Consider the following 12,683-nt stretch of genomic DNA (forward strand, 5'->3'; position numbering starts at 1 on the left):
AAAAATTAGAGAATATTACAAAAATTACTTAAATCCAGCACCTAACAATGGACCCAATGTCTGGCATCCAATCAGTCTGTAACTGTGCTGTGGTTATGTAAGAGACCATCTCCATCATTCCAAAGTACACACTAAAATATTTAGGGATCCAGGGCTATGATGTATGAAATTTGCAAAGAGGGAAGGGTGGAGAATAGGTGAATCTGGGTAAATTCAGGTATATCCTGAAAAGGACATACAGGGTTCTTTGTACAATGTTTATTTTTACAAATTTTTGAATTTGAAATTATTTCCAAGTAAGTTAATTCCAAAAAAGAAAGATAAAGTCAATCTTTCTTGTACCTCAGAAATTAGCAGAAGAGTCAAGGCTATGGTTTTTCAGTGGTCATGTATGGATGTGAGTTGGACTGTGAAGAAGGCTGAGCGCCAAAGAATTGATGCTTTTGAACTGTGGTGTTGGAGAAGACTCTTGAGAGTCCCTTGGACTGCAAGGAGATCCAACCAATCCATTCTGAAGGAGATCAGCCCTGGGATTTCTTTGGAAGGAATGATACTAAAGCTGAAACTCCAGTACTTTGGCCACCTCATGCGAAGAGTTGACTCATTGGAAAAGACTCTGATGCTGGGAGGGATTGGGGGCAGGAGGAGAAGGGGATGACAGAGGATGAGATGGCTGGATGGCGTCACTGACTCAATGGACGTGAGTCTGAGTGAACTCCGGGAGTTGGTGAGGGACAGGGAGGCCTGACATGCTGCGATTCATGGGGTCTCAAAGAGTCGGACACAACTGAGCGACTGAACTGAACTGATCTGGATAGTGGTATGATGGCACTCAGTCCATCCACAAGAATGTGTATAACTTTTATCAACTGCTACAGAGAATTAAAAATAGCATTTAGGAGGGATCCTTCAAAAGCAGCAAATTAGGGGAGAAAAAGAAGAGAAATATAACAAATAACTATTTGTTACCATAATGGGCATTTGGAAATTCTTTCAAGTGTTAACTTTTTCCTTCATCAGCCAATTCCTATGTTTTGCTGAACTGAAGGATATTCCAGTTTGCTTTTCTCCCACCTGTCCTGGTTTTCTGATCTATTGCATTCTGGATGAGTGAAATCTAGAGCCTTTCTGATCTAAGTGTTGAGGAAATCTGACTTACTTTGCAAGGAAGGAACAGATCCTAGTATGAGGCAGCCAGCAACAGGGAGAGACCTGTTTCCTGGTCTCAGGGGAACCCAGCAGTTCTAAGTGGAGCCAACAGTTTTCTGCGGCACTTGATGTTACAGCGTTTCCACATGTTCAGTCTAAGTTGAGGGCATATGAAGCTTCACTCTGATGGGAACTAGATTTGTCAAAACAAAAGGAAACAGACTTAACCAGAGAATTCTGGCTCCTTCTCTTCCTGAGTAACCCTTGAGGTCTTGCAGTGTCCGTCTAAAGTTCTGTTGAGGGCTTCAGTTCTTATCCTGTGACCAGTTGGAATTATTTTTCTACATAGTGTGATCCTCAGATGCAAGAAGATCCCTAAGTTTATGCTGCATCAAGGTGATGAATGTAAATTCCCTGTTCAGTTTGGGTTTTGTGGCACCTATAATATCCTAGGATTTGGGCCTGAGAGAGAGGAGGAGGTGTCACAGATTTTCCAGCCAGTGGAATAGTCCCTAGTTCTGATATTTGGGAATAAATTTGACCAAAAGAAAAATAGATTTTTAGTTTGCAGTCACTATCTTTAATAGCCCTGGAACTTACCTCTCTCAGATGTCCAGAGAGGGGTCATTGAACATTTTTCTGTCTCATGGTGTATTGATTTGCTTTAATATGAAACTTCAATTCCCACATTGAGTCTTTCCTAATCAGAAACATTATGCAAGTGTAAAGTAATAAGTAGTTTTATTTTGGGAAACCATGAAATTTAGTCTCATCCATAGCTAATGAAAATTTGTACTCCAGACAATCTCTAAAAGTTCGGAAAACCATATGCAAAAATCACTAAGAACAAATTGGTCAGCCTAGTGAATAAAGAGGATGTTGAATGATGTTTAGAAGAGTCTATGCTGCATGAAGCCCAGTGGATCTCAACTGTGGCTGTACTTTGTGGAGCTTTAAAAAATTCCATGACCAGGAAACCAAGCACTGGATTGATTAAATCAGAATCTCTGGAGGTGGCTTGGGCATTAGCAGCTTTTAAAGCTCCCAGTTATATGTGGAACTTACAAATAGAATAAATTAATGAATATAACAAAACAGAAACAGACTCACGGATCTTGAGGATTAGTGGTTACCAGTGGGGAGAGGAAGGGCAGGATAGGGAGAGGAGATTTGTCGTTGTTCAATCGGTAAGTCATGTCCAACTCTTTATGACCCCATGGAATGCAGCATACCAGACTCCTCCGTTTTCCACTGTCTCCTAGAGTTTGCTCAGATTCATGTCCATGGAGTCAGTGATGCTGTCTAACCATCTCATCCTCTGCTGCCCCCTTCTCCTTTTGCCTTCAGTCTCCCCCAGCATCAGGGTCTTTTCTATATATAAAATAAATAAGCTAACAAGGATATATTGTACAGCACAGAGAATATAGTAAATATTTTATAATAACTATAAATGGAGCATAACCTTTAAAAATTGTGAATGACTAGGTTGTACACCTGAAATTCACATAATATTGTACATCAACTATATTTCAATTAAAAATAAAGCTCCCCAGGTGATTCCAGTATGTAGCAGCCTGTGTTGAGAACCACTGAGCTAGAGTGATATCTGATTTTCACCTTCACCCTGAGGCAGGTATTTCAAAGAAGAAAACCAGGGGGATGATTTTCAGTTGTTCTACATACATGTGTCAATTACAGCTATTAGGTCAAACTATAAGCCCAAATTCCATTCTGTGCCTATAAGCACAGAAAATGTAACTCCATATGGTTTAAATAATGACAGGATTAATAAACCATGCAAGCAAAAAGTTTACAGACTAGGTTGGCTTTTGGAGAGCCTTGATCCAGTGGCCTAAGTACATCAGCAAGGATTTTGTCTCTCCACTCCGCCTTTTGCAAAGTCATTCAACCCAAAGATGCATCCTGTTGCAGTCTCAAGATGGCTGCAGGCAACACCTATGGTTCCTTTTTCTTTCATTTCTAGCAGGAGAAAGAGAAGTTGCTGCCTTTTCAGCAGCAGTTTTAAGATTCACTCTGATTGGCCTAAAGTGTGCCACATGCCTACCTCTGAACCAATCATTGTATAGAGAGATGGAGTGCACTTATCGGCTTAGCTTTGCTCAAATGCTCCACCCCTGAGAAATTGATGGTTGTTGGAAGGAAAAGTTAAGGAGTTGGATGAGAAATTGATATTGGCAGTGCAGCCAACTAAAGCCATGGGATGATTTCAAAAGTTAAATGTGAATAATTGATGCTTTCAAACTATGATGCTGGAGAAGACTTGAGAGTCCCTTGGACTGCAGGGAGATCAAACCAGTCAATCCTAAAGGAAATCAAAATTCATTGGAAGGATTGATGCTTAAGCTGCAATACTTTGGCCACCTGATACAAAGAGCCGACTCATTGGAAAAGACCCTGATGCTGGAAAAGATTGAGGGCAGAAGGAGGAGGCGATGATAGAGGATGAGATGGTTGGATGGCATCATCGATTCAATGGACATGAGTTTGAGCAAACTCCAGGAGATGGTGAAGGACAGGGAAGCCTGTCATGCTGCAGTCCATAATGACTGAACAACAAATACTTAAGTTACAAAAAAAATAATGAAACTCATTTCACCCATCCTTACTACCAGTCTTGTTAGTTTATAGCAGGGGTTTCTCAGTCTTACAACTATTGGCATTTGGGGCTAGATTTTGCTCTTGCTCTGGGGGCTGGCCCCTGGACTGTAAGATGTCTGGACTGCACTCTCTGCTTTCCTTCCCACATTCCAAGTGACAGGAAGGGGAGGCAGAGTGAATTCTATGTCTGGGGCATGGGGGAAATGTGTGTTTTGAAGTTGGACATATAGACAAATGAAGTTTAAATTAAACCTCAGTCTTTCCCTTTTCTGGGTTACACTAAAGAAGTCGTTACAGCTCAGTCACTTCATCTGAGAACCTGAATACTATCTACCTCACTGGTTTGGTGTTGTACCTACCTGAGTCTTTTTTGTGTGAAAGTACTTTGTAAACCATACCAAGCTATGTCCTTGAACTGTGTTACTGCTGGTATCAGTAAGTGTCTGCAGTCCTTTCTGTGGTGTTCATTTGTGGCCTGTTTCAAAGTTGGTGGCTCTGGACTCTAAGGGCAAAGCCTCTTAGAAGTTAAAGCTCTGTGTCAGCATCATGGCATCCTGGATGACAGGAATCCTTGTTTTGAAAACCCAGCGTGAGTACTGGAGTGGGTTGCCATTTCCTTCTCCAGGGGATCTTCCCGACCCAGGGATTGAACCTGGGTCTCCCACATTCCAGGCAGACGCTTTAACATCTGAGCCACCAGGGAAGCCCTGGATCCTCTCTTACAGCACCACATTTTCCATTGTATTTCTTCTCAGTCTGCAATTATATATTTGTATAGAAACAGTAACAGTTAACATTACTGAGCATTTACTACATGCCTTCTATGCACTTTAAGTATAATATCCCATTTAACCCTTCCAACAACCCAATGAGGTCATTATTTGTCCTTTTTAATTATAGATTGGTAAAGAATGTATTTCTTTAGTTTTGGCCATGCTGGTCTTTGTTGCTGAATTTGGTCTTTCTCTAGTTGTGGCGGGTGAGGGCTCCTCTCTAGTTGCAGTGTGTGGGCTTCTCTTGTGAAGCATGGGCTCTAGGGTGCAAGGGCTCAGTAATTGTGGTGCATGGGCTTCGTTTCATGTAGAATCTTCCTGAACCAGGGATCGAACCTGTGTCCCTTGCATTGGCAGGCAGATTCTTAACTACTGGACCACCAGGGAAGTCGATGATAGATTTTAATGATGATAGAAATAAAGTTATAGTATGTGTTCAAAATGTTATGTTCTGTTTTGATCAATTAGTAATAGATTGTGAGAATTTTCTGTCACAGTCACTGTAATTATCTTTTAAAAAGTTGTTGGACTTCTAGGCTGTCTCTAATTTTTCATAGGAATCAATAAAACTACAAAGAACATGTTTCTGCATAAAAATTCTGTTTATCTAAATCTGTCTTTTAACTTTGTTCCTATAGGTTTTTTTTTTTTTTTTTTTTTTTTACAAGATAGCTGATTATTTGGACTTTTTATGGTCTGGGATGGGGATTAGCAAACTTTCTCTCTGAAGTACCAGATAGTAAATATTTTAGGCTGAGGCCCATACAATCTCTGTCACAATTATCCTAACCTGCCCTTCTAGTGTGAAAGTAGGCATAAACAATATATAAATGATGGGCATGGCTGTGTTCCAGTAAAATTTTATTTACAAAAGCAAGGGCAAGCTGTACTTAGCCCACAGGCCATAATTTGCTGATCTCTTGTCTGAGAGATCTGACAGAAAAAATTAATCCAGGGAACAAAATCTTTGTAAAACATAAGTGGAGAAGTAGATATTGTCCCTAAAATTGGTAAATCTTTTATAGAAATATTTGTGTTCTCCATGATGTCCTAAATACAAAAGTTGAGCATGATAAGGCATGATTTCTAATAAGGATATGTGCTGAAAAAGAGTTAACATAGCAGGCCTGACTGCTGTCCTTTGAAAAGCCTGCTTATAAGATTGGCTATTGACTGACATCTGGGAACTTAGATTTTGGAGAGAATTCCCACTCTTAGCTGATAAGACTAGCTCACTGTGCCCAAACTGTACAAACAATATGGTTTATGCTGAAAACCTGCTTTCCTTCCAAGAATCTAGAATTTTTATACATGGTAAGGAGAGGCCACCTATGTGACCAGCCTCCAGTTAAAAAAAAAAATGTCCTATGAGTTCTAGCGAATCATCAAACCTGGGGATGGTCTGGGGTACCTCCCAACACAAGACACAGTCTTTTTTACTTTGTCCACTTAATGTATTCTCCCTTCAGATATGAATTATTGTTAAAAATATATTCAAGACCCTCATGATGGTATAGGGGCCACTGCAATAGGATTTTCCACTGGAGGAGAGAAATTGGATTCCACTTCAGATATGGTGGGCACGTGGGAATTTACACCGAGGAGCAGGGTGGGGCTCAGTGGCTGGAAAATTATTGAGAGAAAACATCAGGGGTAAGAGGGGGTTCTAGCTAAACTGACCTAACAGGATTCTTCACTGAAGACAGGCCAGGATGATCAGACATCACCAGGGGGATGGTGGAAGATGAGGAACGTGATCATATATTGAGGATGATCAGATACTGAACAGAGGGGGTTCTGGTTAACTGACTTAGAGGGTTGTTGCCAAAAGTAGATTCTACAAGAAATTGTTAATGCAGGCTCATGTGTCCTACGGACAGTGAGGTCAAAGTGAAATGTGGGAGTTAGGAGTAGAGAAAGGTTTATTGCAAGGCCATGTGAAGAGATGAGGTGACTCGTGCCCTAAAAAGCCTCAAGCTCCCCACAAGGGTTTCCACAAAGCATTTTTAAAAGCTAGGTGGGGGGTCGGGGGTGGTGTTACATAGTATGCTGCTGCTGCTAAGTCGCTTCAGTCGTGTCCGACTCTGTGTGACCCCATAGACGGAAGCCCACCAGGCTCCCCTGTCCGTGGGATTCTCAAGGCAAAAACACTGGAGTGGGTTGCCATTTCCTTCTCCAATGCATGAAAGTGAAAAGTGAAAGTGAAGTCGCTCAGTCATGTCCAACCCTCAGCAACCCCATGGACTGCAGCCTATCAGGCTCCTCCATCCATGGGATTTTCCAGGAAAGAGTACTGGAGTGGGGTGCCATTGCCTTCTCCGGTTACACAGTATAGGATTGCACAATTCTCTGATTGCCTGATGGTGAAGTAGCAGGGAAGTGTCACAGTGGTGAACTTACAGTCCTTAGACTCCAGGAGGCCTGGGGCTGTGTGTTCATGGTCATTTATTAGTTGACATCTTCCATTTGGTGGGGAGTTTTCACATCTGCAAAACAACTCAGGAAATTTGCATCAAATACTATTACTTAGGTACTTCAGAGAGGATGTGGTGGGGAGGCCTGTCCTGGGAAGGCCCCATAGGGTTCTGTTCTGTTACACAAGTGTGCAGATGGGCCTTGGAGAAGGTTCAGGAGCCTGATTGAAGTTTGGTCAAGCAAAGAATGTCCATCACCATCAACTGTTAATTATGGAGACGTTGCTGATCACAGTGACAAATCCTGGATTTAACAAAATAGTCTTCCCTGGTGGCTCCATGGTAATGAATCCACCTGCCAAGCAAGAGATGTGGGTTTAATCCCTGGGTTGGAAAGATCCCCTGGAGAAAGAAATGGCAACCCACTGCAGTATTCTTGCCCCAGGAAATCCCATAGACAGAGGAGCCTGGCGGGCTACTGTCCAAGGGGCCGCAAAGGGTCGGACATGACTGAGCGTGCACAAACCACACCACACCACTCACACACACATGAGACAATGCATGATCAGGGCCCCACTAAAGGGAACTGAGCAACCACTTACTGGAAAGCTGGTCCAAATCAGCGGAAAAATGGCTTGATGATGCAACTGTGACTGTTTGCAACCTATATATAACTCAACTGCATTATCTGGAGTCAACATAACAGACTTGATGGGTAAACACAGCTCCTAAAAACCACAGCCAGACTTGGGGTTCAGTAAATGGCCTGTGCCCAGCTTCATTACCACGAACCAATCTTAAACTGACAAGCTTGGTCTTGTTCAACCAGTCACTCTTTGTGAAACTTTCTAGGTTTTCTTTTGTAAATCCCACCCTTGCTTTTGGTCTGAGAGGCCCTCCATGAGAGCTGCTCTCCTTTGTGTAGTCCTCAATACTTTAATTGTCTCTGAATTATTATTTGATAATTTGAAGACTCCATCCCATAAAACCTAATCCTGCTGTATTCAGTCAGGTTTTCCCTTTTTTGTTTAGAAGTAAATTCATCTTAATACTAAGTCTCAAAATCTTTATATTTCCTTCATCATCGGTCATCCCAAAGGTTGGCTACCGGGAAGCCTGGGCTGATCTGAATCATGCAGATGTCACTTGCTAGAAAAATCAAGGAAACCACCAAGGTTAACACACAAAAGAGAGGAAGACAAAATCCAGAACTTGTGGAGAAAACTAAAGATGTTCTTTTCCAAAACTCAAGACAAAAGCTGTTTCTCTAGCACCCAATAAAATATTGTAGGGAGGAAGAAACTTTTCCTATACCCTTTTATGTTCAGTAGCTGGGGCCTGCTAATTAAACTGACATGAGACAGATTAACAGGACAAAAGGTTTCTTACATATGCATATGGAGTCCTCACAAAAAAGGAGTAAAGACTCCAACAGGCACTTAGATCCAGGGATTTATATTCCATTTTAATAAGGGGTGATAAATTTGTGGAAAAGTGATTAGACAAAGAAAAAGGAGTTTGGGATTCCAGGGGGCAGTAAATTGTGAGAAGGTAAAATGTATGGGCTGGAGAAGGAAATGGAAACCCATTCCAGTATTCTTGCCTGGGAAATCCCATGGACAGAGGAGCCTGGTGAACTGCAGTCCGCGGGGTCATAAAAGAGTCCGACTAGACTTAGTGACTAAACAACAACAACCTGTGATGGATTCATTTTGATATTTGGCAAAACTAATACAATTATGTAAAGTTTAAAAATAAAATAAAATTAAAAAAAAAATATGTGGGAGAAACAAGTGGAAGATAAAGGCTGTTGAGTAAGGTTTGTTATGCAGACCCATCTTGGGAGTGACTTTCTGTCTCAGTTGCTAAAGGTGGTTTTCCTCTTCCTGGTATGGGAGAAGGGAGGAGGAACATGTACAAGGGGAAATTTATGCTCTGCTTCTAGGCAGATAGGAGGAGGGCAGAGAGCTCTTTCTGTATTTGTTGCTTCTTAACTGCCTTTAGCTCAAAATAACTCTTATGTCAAGGTAGCATATTTGGGGCTGGCATTTTCGGATCCCTTTCTGCTTATGAATTGGTTGTACGCATTCACTTCTGGAAGGTGATTTAAATTATAGTTTTAAGTTTTACATTTATGCCTCTTAAAAGAAATGGTCCTTAACTTAAAACTCCCTTTCTAAAACACCAGATAACATTTCCCATCCCCTCACCCCCAGTGTATTTGCTTGGTCAAGATCTTGAGCACCCCACCCAAACCCACTTTTGTTTGTTTGTTCTACTCCCCTCTAGCCCTTTTATACTCAGTGTTCAGATTTCACCTCCCTCCCCCCAAACCTTGACCTGTCCTCCAAATGTTTGGAGCTTCACAAAGGCTTTGAGGGCCCAGGAAATGGCATAAATTATTTTCAGAAAAGCAGTCAATTTTAATAGATAAAATGTTATTTTCTGGGGCCTGAGAAGCAACCACAGACTTCTCCTTTATGACGCAAAAGCAATTTAAGATTCCGATTAAAGACCTTTATAGTTCATAAACAGATGAATATATAAAGAAGTTGTGGTATGTGTGTGTGTGTTTGTGTGTGTGTATGTATATACACACAATGGGATATTACCCAGCCATAAACAAGTATGAAATCCAGCTATTTGCAACAACACGGGTGGACCCTGAAGGCATTATGCTAGGTGAAGTAAGTCAGAGGAAGACAAATACTGTGCGGTTTCACTTATGTGTGGAATCTAAAACAAATAAATGCCCCCAAAGTCATAGAGACAGAGATTAAATATGTGGTTAACAGAGGTGCAGGTTGGGGAGAGGGAAGTGGATGAAGGTGGTCAAAAGGTCCACACTTCCAGTTATAAGGTAAATAAGTACTAGAGGTGTAATGTACAAGATGATGACTACAGTTAACATTGCTGTGTGGTGTATTTGAAAGTTGTTAAGAGAGTAAATCCTAAGAGTTCTCATCATAAGGTAAAAAAACATTTTTTTCCCTTTTTCTTTTGTACATGTATGAGATGATGGATGTTAACTAAAATTATTGTCATAATCATTTTGTTACCTAATTAAGTTGTATGGATCCTGCTGGGGCCTGATCCTGGTTAAGGCCATCTGCCTCAGCAGAGGGTTCTTTTTCCATTCAGGTTAGAGCAGTCGAATAATAACCAAGTAACCAAGCTGAGATCAACTTAGCCCAAGTTTGATATTGTGAGCAAGAATCCCTTAGAGAAATGGAGTAGCCATCAATGGAGTAGTCAACAAAAGAGTCTGAAATGCAGTACTTCGATGCAATCTCAAAATGACAGAGTGATCTCTGTTCGTTTCCAAGGCAAACCATTCAACAGCACAGTAATCCAAGTTCTATGTAATCCAAGTTCACAGTAATCCAATTCTATGCCCCGACCAGTAACGCTGAAGAAGCTGAAGTTGAACAGTTCTATGAAGATCTACAAGATCTTCTAGAACTAACACCCAAAAAAGATCTCTTTTTCATTATAGGGGACTGGAATACAAAAGTAGGAAGTCAAGAGATACCTGGAGTAACAGGCAAATTTGGCCTTGGAGTACAGAATGAAGCAGGGCAAAGGCTAATAGAGTTTTGCCAAGAGAACACACTGGTCATAGCAAACACCCTCTTCCAACAACACAAGAGCAGACTCTATACATCATCACCAGATGGTCAACACCGAAATCTGATTATATTCTTTGCAGCCAAAGATGGAGAAACTCTATACAGTTAGCAAAAACAAGACTGGGAGCTGACTGTGGCTCAGATCATGAACTTCTTATTGCCAAATTCAGACTTAAATTGAAGAAAGTAGGGAAAACCACTAGGCCATTCACGTATGACCTAAATCAAATCCCTTATGATTATACAGTGTAAGTTAGAAATAGATTCAAGGAATCAGATCTGGTAGAGTGCCTTGAGAACTATGGACGGAGGTTCATGACATTGTATAGGAGATAGGGACCAAGACCATCCCCAAGAAAAAGAAATGCAAAAAAGCAAAATGGCTGTCTGAGGAGGCCTTACAAATAGCTGTGAAAAGAAGAGAAGCGAAAAGCAAAGGAGAAAAGGAAAGATATAAGCATCTGAATGCAGAGTTCCAAAGAATAGTATGGAGAGATAAGAAAGCCTTCCTCAGCAATCAATGCAAAGAAATAGAGGAAAACAGAATGGGAAAGACTAGAGATCCCTTCAAGAAAATTAGAGATACCAAGGGAACATTTCATGCAAAGATGGGCTCGATAAAGGACAGAAATGGTATGGACCTAACAGAAGCAGAAGATATTAAGAAGAGGTGGCAAGAATACACAGAAGAACTGTACAAAAAAGATCTTCATGACCTAGATAATCATGATGGTATGATCACTCACCTAGAGCCAGACATCCTGGAATGCGAAGTCACATGGGCCTTAAGAAGCGTCACTATGAACAACGCTAGCAGAGGTGATGGAATTCCGGTTGAGCTATTTCAAATCCTAAAAGATGATGCTGTGAAAGTGCTGCATGCAATATGCCAGCAAATTTGGAAAACTCAGCTGTGGCCACAAGACTGGAAAAGGTCAGTTTTCATTCTGGTCCCAAAGAAAGGCAATGCCAAAGAATGCTCAAACTACCGCACAATTGTACTCATCTCACATGCTAGTAAAGTAATGCTCAAAATTCTCCAAGCCAGGCTTCAACAGTATGTGAACCATAAACTTCCAGATGTTCAAGCTGGTTTTAGAAAAGGCAGAGGAACCAGAGATCAAATTGCCAACATCTGCTGGATCATTGAAAAAGCAAGAGAGTTCCAGAAAAACATCTATTTCTGCTTTATTGACTATGCCAAAGCCTTTGACTGTGTGGATCACCACAAACTGTGGAAAATTCTGAGAGAGACGGGAATGCCAGATCACCAGATCTGCCTCTTGAGAAATCTGTATGCAGGTCAGGAAGCAACAGTTAGAACTGGACATGGAACAACAGACTGGTTCCAAATAGGAAAAGGAATATGTCAAGGCTGTATATTGTCACCCTGCTTATTTAACATATGCAGAGTACATCATGCGAAATGCCGGGCTGGATGAAGCACAAGCTGGAATCCAGATTGCCGGGAGAAATATCAATAACCTCAGATATGCAGATGACACCACCCTTATGGCAGAAAGTGAAGAGGAACTAAAGAGCTTCTTGATGAAAGTAAGAGTGGAAAAAGTTCACTTAAAGCTCAACATTCAGAAAACTAAGATCATGGCATCTGGTCCCATCACTTTGTGGCAAATAGATGGGAAAACAGTGACAGACTTTATTTTTTGAGCTCCAAAATCACTGCAGATGGTGATTGCAGCCATGAAATTAAAAGATGCTTGCTCCTTGGAAGAAAAGTTATGATCAACCTAGACAGCATATTAAAATACAGAGACGTTACTTTGCCAACAAAGGTCTGTCTAGTCAAAACTATGGTATTTCCAGTAGTCATGTATGGATGTGAGAGTTGGACCATAAAGAAAGCTGAGCACCGAAGAATTGATGCTTTGGAACTGTGGTATTGGAGAAGACTCTTGAGAGTCCCTTGGACTGCAAGGAGATCCAACCAGTCCATCCTAAAGGAAATCAGTTCTGAATATTCAGTGGAAGGACTGATGCTGAAGCTGAAACTCCAGTATTTTGGCCACCTGATGCAAAAAACTGACTCATTTGAAAAGACCCTGATGCTGGGAAAGATTTAAGGTGGGAGAAGAAGG

Source organism: Bos indicus x Bos taurus, chromosome X, assembly GCF_003369695.1.
Source record: "Bos indicus x Bos taurus breed Angus x Brahman F1 hybrid chromosome X, Bos_hybrid_MaternalHap_v2.0, whole genome shotgun sequence".
Lineage (NCBI taxonomy): Eukaryota > Metazoa > Chordata > Mammalia > Artiodactyla > Bovidae > Bos > Bos indicus x Bos taurus.